Source organism: Euprymna scolopes, chromosome 24 (genome assembly GCF_053919585.1).
Source record: "Euprymna scolopes isolate OS-2025 chromosome 24, ASM5391958v1, whole genome shotgun sequence".
NCBI classification, from domain to species: domain Eukaryota; kingdom Metazoa; phylum Mollusca; class Cephalopoda; order Sepiida; family Sepiolidae; genus Euprymna; species Euprymna scolopes.
In genome coordinates, this window is record NC_136505.1 from 460398 (window position 1) to 470968 (window position 10571).

The window sequence follows — 10571 nt, forward strand, 5'->3', positions numbered from 1 at the left end:
CTGAAAGAGTGACTGTACATGTGGTTGTTAAGCAAGGTTCGGCAATCTTTAACTATACATCTAAGTCAGCACACCTTATTACAGGGCGACTGAAAACAATGCTGAGTGGAAAGCGCATACAGCACCTGGTCTTCCCAAATGGTAACACATTTTAATATTGACTAAGATCAACACCTAACTTTGGTGATCTAACAGGAATATGTCAATTACATAAGGATAATATACAAGTATTATTTTTAGTTATGTAAACGAATTTCTTAACTGATATATAACGGCTTGTGGAATTTTTGAAAAGAAAATTAAAGAAGAAATAAAGGTAGTGATTAGGAACCAATAGTTAACATGTAGTCCAACATCAATATATATATATATATATATATATATATATATATATATATATATATATAGTGATCTATCATGTGATTTCTTAGCTCCTTGTTTTGCATAAGAGAACCAACCAACTGCATGAATTATGTTTATTTGCAATATGTATATGCAGTTGTGAAAAGTTCACTCAACAAAAAGATGGACATGAATACAATGATAAAAATGTACATTGAAATAAAAGGGTACAATATTTTACAAATAAAATGACAAGAAATGAGATAAATAGACATAACATAGTGACACCAGATATAAACAAAAAGGTTTCTTCAAGACCACCTGGAATGAGAATGTGACTGCCAGAATGTATAGGTAAAATGTCAAGAAATATCAAATAAACAAGGCTTTATGCTTAAATCTTACATGCAATTTAAATATATATTTAAGCACTTTTAAGGTCTGAAGAAAAACTACCACTACATTTTGCTAACCAACCAGGGGATAACGAATGCAGCGACCCGTACTATTCAAAGTTGAATTACACAAGGGTTTGATATCCCTGCCATGGCATTGTTTCACCTAAATGAACGATATTATTTCACTTGGACGGACCAAATCACTATCCAAGTGTAGAACCTCTACCATATTTTAAGTTATGTGCTACATAGAACATGAAGAATTAATTAGCTTTACTATTTCTGTATGATTATATTATGTTGTGGGAATTCAAATTCCCAACCTACGGACACACAGACACAAAACTGAACCCTAATTATATTTTCTTTGTTCTGTTATGTAAGCGACCGCTATGCATCGGTCGCATATACATCCAGTGAAATCGCATATGTCACTTTCTTCTCTGTCTTCATCGCTGGCCTTTGAACAAGATAGACGCACATTCTACAGCTCTGCACAAGTGCACCTCATGTGAAACAAAAAATGTAGTAGGCAAAAAAAAAATAAATGTTCTGTCAGCAACAGTACAACTTCAAAATAGTCAATATCGCCCACCTCCAGAAGAGAGGGAATTCCTGTCCGTGATAACCGTGGTAAAAGAAGACACACTCCAATCGCCAGAAACACCCACACACACAATTTGCAGGACACTGCCGACTCGTCTCTAGCCTCCTACTTTTATAGTGGCCGGGAATTATCCATTTGCATAATCACATGAGAAAGAAACGTGATTTTCCGAGAGTTGCATGGGGTAAATGCTAATAAAAACCCCTGGACGCCATCTTGGAATTCTCTTTTCCCCCCAACCAGTGACACAACAGACGTACCTGAGGTAAGCTCTTTTTCCCCTCATTTAGTTATTGCTACTTCTGCTACACTCCCCCCTGATCTCATGATCACAAACGGGGCAGGGGGGCAGTCGTCTTTGTCTGGTACTTCTCCGAAGAACCAGAGGCAGCACTTCCTCCCTGCCATCCTCCTCATCGCCATTATTGCCACCAGTCTGCTCCATAGGTGGTGTTTCACAATCAGGGCAGGGGGGCAGTATTCGTCTCTGTCGGGTACTCCTTCGTAGAGGCAAGACGGGTGGTCCTTCCTCCGCTTCTTCAGTATGTACATTATATGGCTCAAAATCCTCTCCGTCGTCCTGCATCATACTCTCTGTCTTTTCAGAAGACATCATACTGTCTGAGTCTCCCTCTTCCTCCGATGTAACAACATAATGGCGAGGGTGCAAATCCTTCACGTGACGAGGCACACACACCGTCTACCAAAATCGACTGAGGGCTGATCACCTTGGTCATCTCACCCTTGCCGAACCTCGTGGTACATCGATTTTATGGTCTTTTGACCCATACGCGATCTCCAACCTGGTAAAAGCTGTTCTTGGGACCTGGGAACGCAGTTGCGAGATTGGTCTCCTTTACTCGAACTTCGTATTGATAAATCCTGTTGGCAGGCGCAGTGGAGGGAGATGTGTCGTCTCTTGGTGTGATGTTATACCAGTAAACAGCCTCCTGTATGGGACAACACATTCTAGCCGCTATTCATTTCACTGTACGGTGACATCGCTCCGCTATGCAATTCCCGGCTGGAGCGTATGCACAATGGAATCGCAAGTGAACTCCCCATTTACGTGCAAATGCTTGGAACATATTGCTGCAGAAAGCTGTGTCATTGTCTAAAAGGATTCATGTGGTGCGCCACGCTCGAGGAACACTGCCTCCAACTGATGAATCACGCTTGCCGAGTCCTGCCTTGCCAATTTCCTCCAAATGGAGAAACGCGATGGACCACAGTCTGTTAAAGTTAAAAAATGGAAGGTGCCATAATGCGTGATATCCATTCCAATTCTCTGCCAATTCTTGTTAACTTCCAGCTTTCCCTTTTCCCACCTGACTGGCGCTGGGTCAATGGACTGACATTCCTCGCATTTCTGTATGACCGTTCTGACAGTTGCTTTTGTCGTGGTAGGACATCTTCTCCTGACAAAGTAGGTAGTGCGTCGCACCCCCGGATGTCCACTATCTTTGTGAATAGCCGTGATTTGACTCTCATTCAGCTCGTCTGTGTGGACCGCGCCTATCACTGGGTCAAGACCATTTTTCTTTTTCATTGCCTCAAACCACCGCTGTGGCACTCGTGTCAGTCGGTCAGCAATGTTTCGTGCTGACGGAACCAGCGTCGCATCCACTGTTAGCCCGTACTCTTTCACGATCTCCTTAAGAGTGCTTAATCGCCTCCTAATAAGCATCTCGCTTGCTGCTTTGGTGCGTACTCGCGCCTTTCCAGTTAGCGTGTCCGAGACCCAATGGTATACGCAAACAGAATCTGTCTTTATGTGTAGCACCTTGATCTGCCACTGGAGAGCCAAATTGATGCCTTTCAATACGGCATCCAGTTCAGCCAAGTTGATATGTTGAGAGTCATCTTCAGGTCGCAGCCAACATGCATCTTCCAACACAGTTTCACACATCTCCAAGGCTGCCCCAATTGCTAGGGAGCTAGCATCGACCCATACATTCAGCTCTTTGCCGTTCACACACCAATTTCCCTGTGCTGGATCGTTCTGCTGCGCAGATTTTAAGGTTTCAAACATCATACGATGTAGTACGGCGTCCCTTGCTTCATCATCCCAGCCCTTCGTTACGGAACTTACTCTCCTTCTGAGTATTCTGCAAGCCACACGAAGCCAACCGCACACCGGAAAGTGCCCGACAAGTCGACCACACAGGGAAAAGATTGTTCGTTGCGTAACAATACTGGGAGCCTCCGGAATTGCATTTCCTCGCTTCCACCACAGTTCATTGCGTTCCATCCTGACTGCCAATCCCAGCACCCGTGCACCGTCCTTCAACTGCTCTGGGTTCTTGCACTCCAACCCGAACTGTGTGAGGTGTTCTCTCACACAGGTCGCAGGCAACACGTCTTCATTGACAAAAATGTCATCAATGTAAGCAGATGCTGCGCGGCTTATAACTTCTTCCTGAGATAGTACTTCGCTGACAATTGCTCTCATTATCAAGGGAGCCACATTCAAACCGAACCCCAGACGGGTCAGACAGTATTTTTTCCCATCGATTTCCACAGTCTGGTATGGCCACAGTGTCTCATGGACCCGGACTTGTAGGTATGCTCTTCTGAGGTCCAGTAGAGACACGTTAGCACCTTTTTGTCTCCACTCACGCAGCTTAGCCGCACAAACATCTGCGTTGGCCGTAAATGCGTCTATGTAATGATTTAGCTCCCGGTAGTCCATCACCGGGCGCACTTTTGCTTTGTTCTGCTGTATCACAGCCATCAGGGGAATTAGACCTTTGGGGGGTCCCAATTTATCCTCTGGGTATGGCACGAGCCAACCATTATCTATCCAGGTGTTTAGCTCCTGCGTGTATTCTTCATGAATTTCTGCTGGCACTGGGTACTCTGACACTCGATTATGCAGCCTTTCAGGGGGGTGGTGCTCAGACCATTTCCACGATGCGGTCCACGTTCGGTTTTGATGGTCAAAGGTAGCAGTGAAATCTGGTTCATCGATAGAAATGGCTGCGCATTTAATACTTTTCCTGGCACCCAGCCGCACTGATCCTGTAGGCTTGACAACGACACCTCCTAGAACTTTTATGGCGTCGATCCCTAGAAGCAAGTCAAATCCCAGTGGCTTGCCATGCCCCACCAACACATCGACTCTGGCAGACACACCTTCATCAGTGGATACAGAGACCGTTCCAACACCGCAGCATGCATGGGACATTCCACCAATTGTGTTGACATTTACATTTGTTTTTCTCCAAGACCGGCACCGGTCTGCATGTAAAATTGTCCTGGAGCATCCTGTATCAATAAGTGCCAAAACATAGCGTCCCGTCAACATGGATGCTTATCACCGGGAGCGTCGTGTTCACATCTTGGTTGGGAAGGAGACTGGTGCTTATGCGTCCTCCCCTTGCTTGTTTCCCGAGCAGTTCCGAGCCCAGTGTCCACTCTCACCGCAACGGTAACACCGTGTTCCACGTTTTCGACAGTCCCTTGCAAGGTGGCCTTTAACATTGCATTTGAAACAGGTCACGTTAACAGGATTATTCTGGGCCCTGTTGTTGGGTGAGCGTGTGGCTGCAACCACATCCTGATTTTGTTCGCCAGTCGTCGTCAAAATTCTCGCTCTCGACATTAGCTCCCCCATGGTCAGGGCTTTGATGTTCGGCACCTGTTGAAGAGCAATTGAGATGGTGTCAGGGAATCCAGTGACAAAAATTAATTTTGTGAGTCTCTCTAAGCTTTCTCCTGTGAATCCGGCCAATCCAACCAACTGCCTGATTTTGTTGGCGTACACATCCACACGTTCACCAGCCTATATTTTCTATATGCTGCAAACGCATCATCAGTAAATGCCTCCTTTAATCGAGCCTCAATCTGGTCTATTTTCTTTTGATCGTCCTCCTCCATTTCCATGTAGAGGGGCAGCGCATCGCCTTCCAGGTATAAAGGTAGCAGACTCGCTACGTCATCCACCTGCTGAAGTTGTGCGACAAGTCTCACTTTTTTCAGCCACATTACAACGTCTCCCTCGCGAGAGAACGGCTTGATAATATCACTGCTTATCCGCACCTTCGCCATATTCGGGCCGAAATAACTTGAAACAAAAAATGTAGTAGGCAAAAAAAAAAAAAATGTTCTGTCAGCAACAGTACAACTTCAAAATAGTCAATATTGCCCACCTCCAGAAGAGAGGGAATTCCTGTCCGTGATAACCGTGGTAAAAGAAGACACACTCCAATCACCAGAAACACCCACACACACAATTTGCAGGACACAGTATTTATTTTCGGAAAATTTACAAAGTAAAAATCAGAAAAATTTGGCACAAGGCCGAAGATGGGGGAGGGGAAAGGACGGTCTTCTCTGACTAGTGCTAACTAATCTAACCTAACTAGTTCCTACTTTCACTCTACTTACACCATAATACCACATTCATACTATACATCCATCAGCGTATACATCCTTCATCAATCACCATAAGAACATCATACCATGATAACCTAATTAAAACCCATAAGAAAGGGAGTTTTGGGAAGATAAAAATTTTATATACAAAATACAAATGAAATATTTACAATGTTAGTAACAAAAGACCCCCCCCCCGTTGTTAAACTATGGCAGATGCACTGATTCACCAGTCGAAAGGGTGATGCAGGTCCAAACGCTTTATTTGAAACACCTCTTACGAAAACTTCGAAAGGGAACCCGCATCTCTGGCAAATCAAGCGATCTGTCACCTAATTGGGGAGGGGAGTGGGGTTAAAAAAAAAACAAAAAAAACCCAGGGACAAACTTAAAAGGGGCCTAATGATCGCTATCACACACTAGCTAGGTTATGAACAAAGAAGCCTAAATAATGGTCCTACTCTTGCCTATATCGTGACCTACTCTGGACTAAAAACGAGTCAGGGCTGACGTTCGTTCCTGTCACCCAAAATTCTTTTTCCTAAGGAACATCCAAGAACCAGTCAAGACTTGCTTCTCTCACCCGACACACACGCGCAACTGACACCCACCTTTCAACAAAGTCTGATGGAGAGAGTCTAACTCTCTCGGCCTTGATACGATTCTTTAAATAATGACGGAAGAGTCGTATAAGGTCGAGGGGAGCGAAGTCCTAAGATCCATAGACCACTTTCATACGTGTGTTCCAGATAACACCTCTCATCACAGCTAGCAAGGTCAAACACAAATCTTTTCTGAGCCTATCCGTTGTCGGAGCCCAATTGCTACAGACATTAATAGGAACCAAGGTTAATGAGGATGTGTTTAGTATGCGGACCATGAGACCTGTAAAAAACTCAATCAGCGGCGCCACGATGCGACAATAAACGAAGGCGTGACATAAAGTCTCGTCCTCATCGCCGCACCGTTTACAAATTGGCGAGTCCACCAAGCCAGCTGAGTGGAGTCTCTTACCGACCCAGAGAGCATCCCGAATTACCAGCCAGGTCAGGGAAGCCTCGTCGTTAGTGAGGCATCCTGACCCAGGCGCCCAAGGCCAGATTGAGCGGAGCTGCTCCTTCGTCAAAGGGAGCCTCTCACCGATGACATCCGTTACGGATCCCCTCACTAAAACCCGATATAATGCCTTTCAGGACAACAGCAGAGTGTTAGAGAGGCTTTCCTTCACTCTTAAGAGGGACTTCAGTGCGCGCCGGCACTCGCGGTAGAAGGGGCATTCACCTCGGGGCAACCTGTGTGCCTCCCCCTCGGAGTAGTGCACCCCTCTCAAAGCCGGGAAGGCTTTCTTGGTGTCCTCCATCCAGAGGCCACCGTTTTCCCTATCTTGTGTGCACATTCGATCTAGATAGTAGAGCCGTAGCATGTATAGCCGAATCTCCACGTTTGGCATACCTAGACCGCCTTCAGAAGGATGTAGGTAGCAGACATCGCGACAGACCTTAGGGGCCCTTCCAAGCCATAAGAAGTTGAAAAGAGCCCTCTACAAATATAGCAGTGTATCTGACGGGATTGGAAGCACTGATAGACGATAAATAGCAATTGGATAGATGTGGGTATTACACACCTCCGCTCGCCCCTTTAATGAAAGGTTTCTACTGATCCACTGTGAAGCTGCAGACCGTACCGCTTTCAGAACCTCCGACCAATTTTTCTCCAGCTGGAGGTCAGGACCAAACCAGACGCCAAGTATCTTGCAAGGCCCATCGCTCCAACTAAAGGGCCCCTGAAGAGGCATACCCCTCCAGGCACCAATGCGCAAACCCGAAGACTTGTCGCAGTTAATTTTGGCCCCTGTTACCGTTTCATACAATCTGATTTCTACACTGACGACACTAATCTCAGCACTGCTCGTTACAAGCACAGTTACATCGTCGGCATAGGCGGAGTACTTCGCCTGGGCATCCACACCTGGCAAAGTGATTCCGCGTAGGACCGGATTCACCCAGCCTGCGCAAAAATGGCTCGATCGCAAGCACATATAGCATGGGTGATAACGGGCACCCCTGACGAATGGAACGTGAGGAACTGAAGGGTCTCGACCTCTTCCCATTTACTTCCACCATCACCGCGGGGTTAGCATAGAGAAGATGAACCCAAGAGCGAAATTGCGGGCCAAAACCGGCCGCCGATAAAACAGCCCCCAAGTACCGATGGTCAACCCTATCGAAGGCTTTGGACTGATCTAAATTGATCAGCGCGGCCTCAGTGTCGACTTTTTCTATCATCAGGCGTATCGAGTGCAAGTTATCCTGGATTGTCCTGCCCTTCACGGCACACGTTTGCTCGGGGCTAATAAGACGAGCCAGGACAAGCTGCAGACGATTTGCGAGAATCTTGGCCAAAATCTTTAACTCAGCGTTAAGCATCGTTAAGGGCCTGAAATTACCTAACCCATCCCCACCATCTTTGCTTTTACAGACAAGCTTTATCACACCCATGGTAAAGTACTTGGGGATTGAGCCGTTCCTAAGCCATGAGTTAAACAAAACCGTCAGCAAAGGGACAAAGATGTGCGACAACCTCAAATACACTTTGTAGGAAAGACCATCGATCCCCGGTGACTTACTAAGGCTGACCCGCTTTAAGGCTTCAATGACTTCATCCTCCGTTATGCCACCTTCGCACCTAGCCGCTTCGGTCGTCGAAAGACGAGAAAAGTCAGCCAAATAGGTGTTGAACTGTTCTAATGACAGACCGGGTTCCATGGAAAAAAGCTCCTGGAAATGGGATCTAAACGCCTCCAGCACACCCTAGTTTGTGGTCACGGTACGCCCATCTGGCAATGTGCCTATCAGCCGCTTGCCTAAGCTCCTCTACACGCAGTTCAGCGGCCATGTTTGTTGCTTCCTGGGGCATTCTTTTTAACCTAGCCCTAATCGCTAAGGCTTGGTGCTCCTTTTCAGCAAGGGAGGCAAGCCGACCCCTAATTATGTTAACACTAGCACTATCCCCCTCCTCCACCGCCCTATCTAGTCTAGACTCTAGTGTCACTTTAGCTGCCCTAGAATCTAGATTGAGTCTTTTGCTAAAGTCAGCAGCAAAGGACCTAATGGCTTCCTTAACTTTTACCCACCACTTATTCCCAATAATTGCCCCCGTCAATTCCCGCTGTAGGATTAGTAATAGCCCGTCACGGAAGCCCTTCACATCGAACAACGACGTGTTGAGCTTCCAGTAACCGGCTAATCTAGGCTTAGGTCTATCTAAGTTTACCCGTACACGAACAAGTCTGTGATCCGAGTAAACTATATTGTGGAAACTTGGACAATCCAATACTCCTACGTCGACTCGCCTAACTAAGAACCGGTCGATATAGCTCGAGCGCTGTATCGAATCGGAGCCGCCTCTACCTGTCCAAGTCCACACTAAGTCACGGGGCTTTTCATTTCGGCACTTGTCGATAAGATCAAACTTATCCACAAATTCACGAAATAAAACAGCATCCCGATCTCTGTTAGTTCCCCTAGATGTTAACCCAAATCGATCTAACTCGAGATCCAGGACGGCGTTCCAGTCTCCCGCTAACATAACCGTTCTGGAAACATCTATGAACTGCTCCATCCGCCGAAAAAAACCAGCCAGCTCAGAATGGCTATTGGGCGCATAAACCCCAATAAGACGTAATGCCCTACCCTTTATGGTAACATCCAAAACACATAGTCTTCCCTCCGGATCCAAGTAACACGGGTCACACGACGCATCTAGAGACCTTTTAACTAGCCAGGAAACCCCTCTCGAGCGAGAATTATAGTGCGCTGTGTAAGCCTCAAAGGTCTTAGACAGTGCACTCAAATGGTCACCAGGAATAAGGTGGGTTTCCTGCACACAACAGATATCCACTCCGAGGTGCTGCAGGTCCAAACTCAAGCCCCATTTGCGTGAGTCGGCCCTTAGCCCTCGGACATTTAAACTAGCAAGCTTGAGATCCATGGTGGTGCCTTAGGGTTGGGAACCAGGAACGAACATCGCGGTCATGAGCATGCCGACGGCTCTCGTGAGGGAATAAGTACCCATCGCAGTATCGATGAGGCCGTCACGAGAGATACCACCGACATGCAAAGGATAGGTTAGTTTTGCTATCCTATATAGGGAGGAGTGCATTTTTACCGGGACCCTCCCAACACAACATTTTTTAAGGTTTTTTATGTCGCTGTCTTTAAACACAACAAGAGGAGTGGGGAGGTTGAAGGCTTTATTTGCCTCTTCAAACATTAGCCAAAGATCCTTGGCCTCTTCTTTTTTCCGAACAACGGTTAAGATTCTTTTGGCATTCGGAAAATTAGCAGGGGTATCTACTAGTTTCCCCCCCACCTCCTTGAACTCAATTAGTTTTGTGAGATCAGTTCCTTTAAAGTTCTTGCAGTTGTTAATAGCGGCTTGGTTTATTATGCAAATGTCTTTGCCAGGGAGGTAGAGAGTCTTTTTCTTGTGTTCAGGCGAGGGGGTGATGTCCATAGCAGAAGGAGATGCAAGGGGAGTGTTGTGAGTGGTCGCAGAGGTGGATGGAATGGGAGAGGAGGGTTTGTGTTTTTTTGAAGGGCTTAAGGGTATTAATTTAGGCTGTTTATAAGGGACCGGAGTTATAACTGGAGGAGGCATTTTGAGGGGGGAAGGAGTTTTTGGCTTTGTAGGAGACTGGGTGATAGGGTTGGTTAAAGATTTGGGGCTTGGTTTCGGAGAAGTGGGTTTACATGGGGATTTGGGTGATGGGCGTTGAGCGTCTAATTTCTTTTTTAATTTGACGACTTCGAGATACTTTTCTTTTCCGGGGTCATTTTGTAGCATTG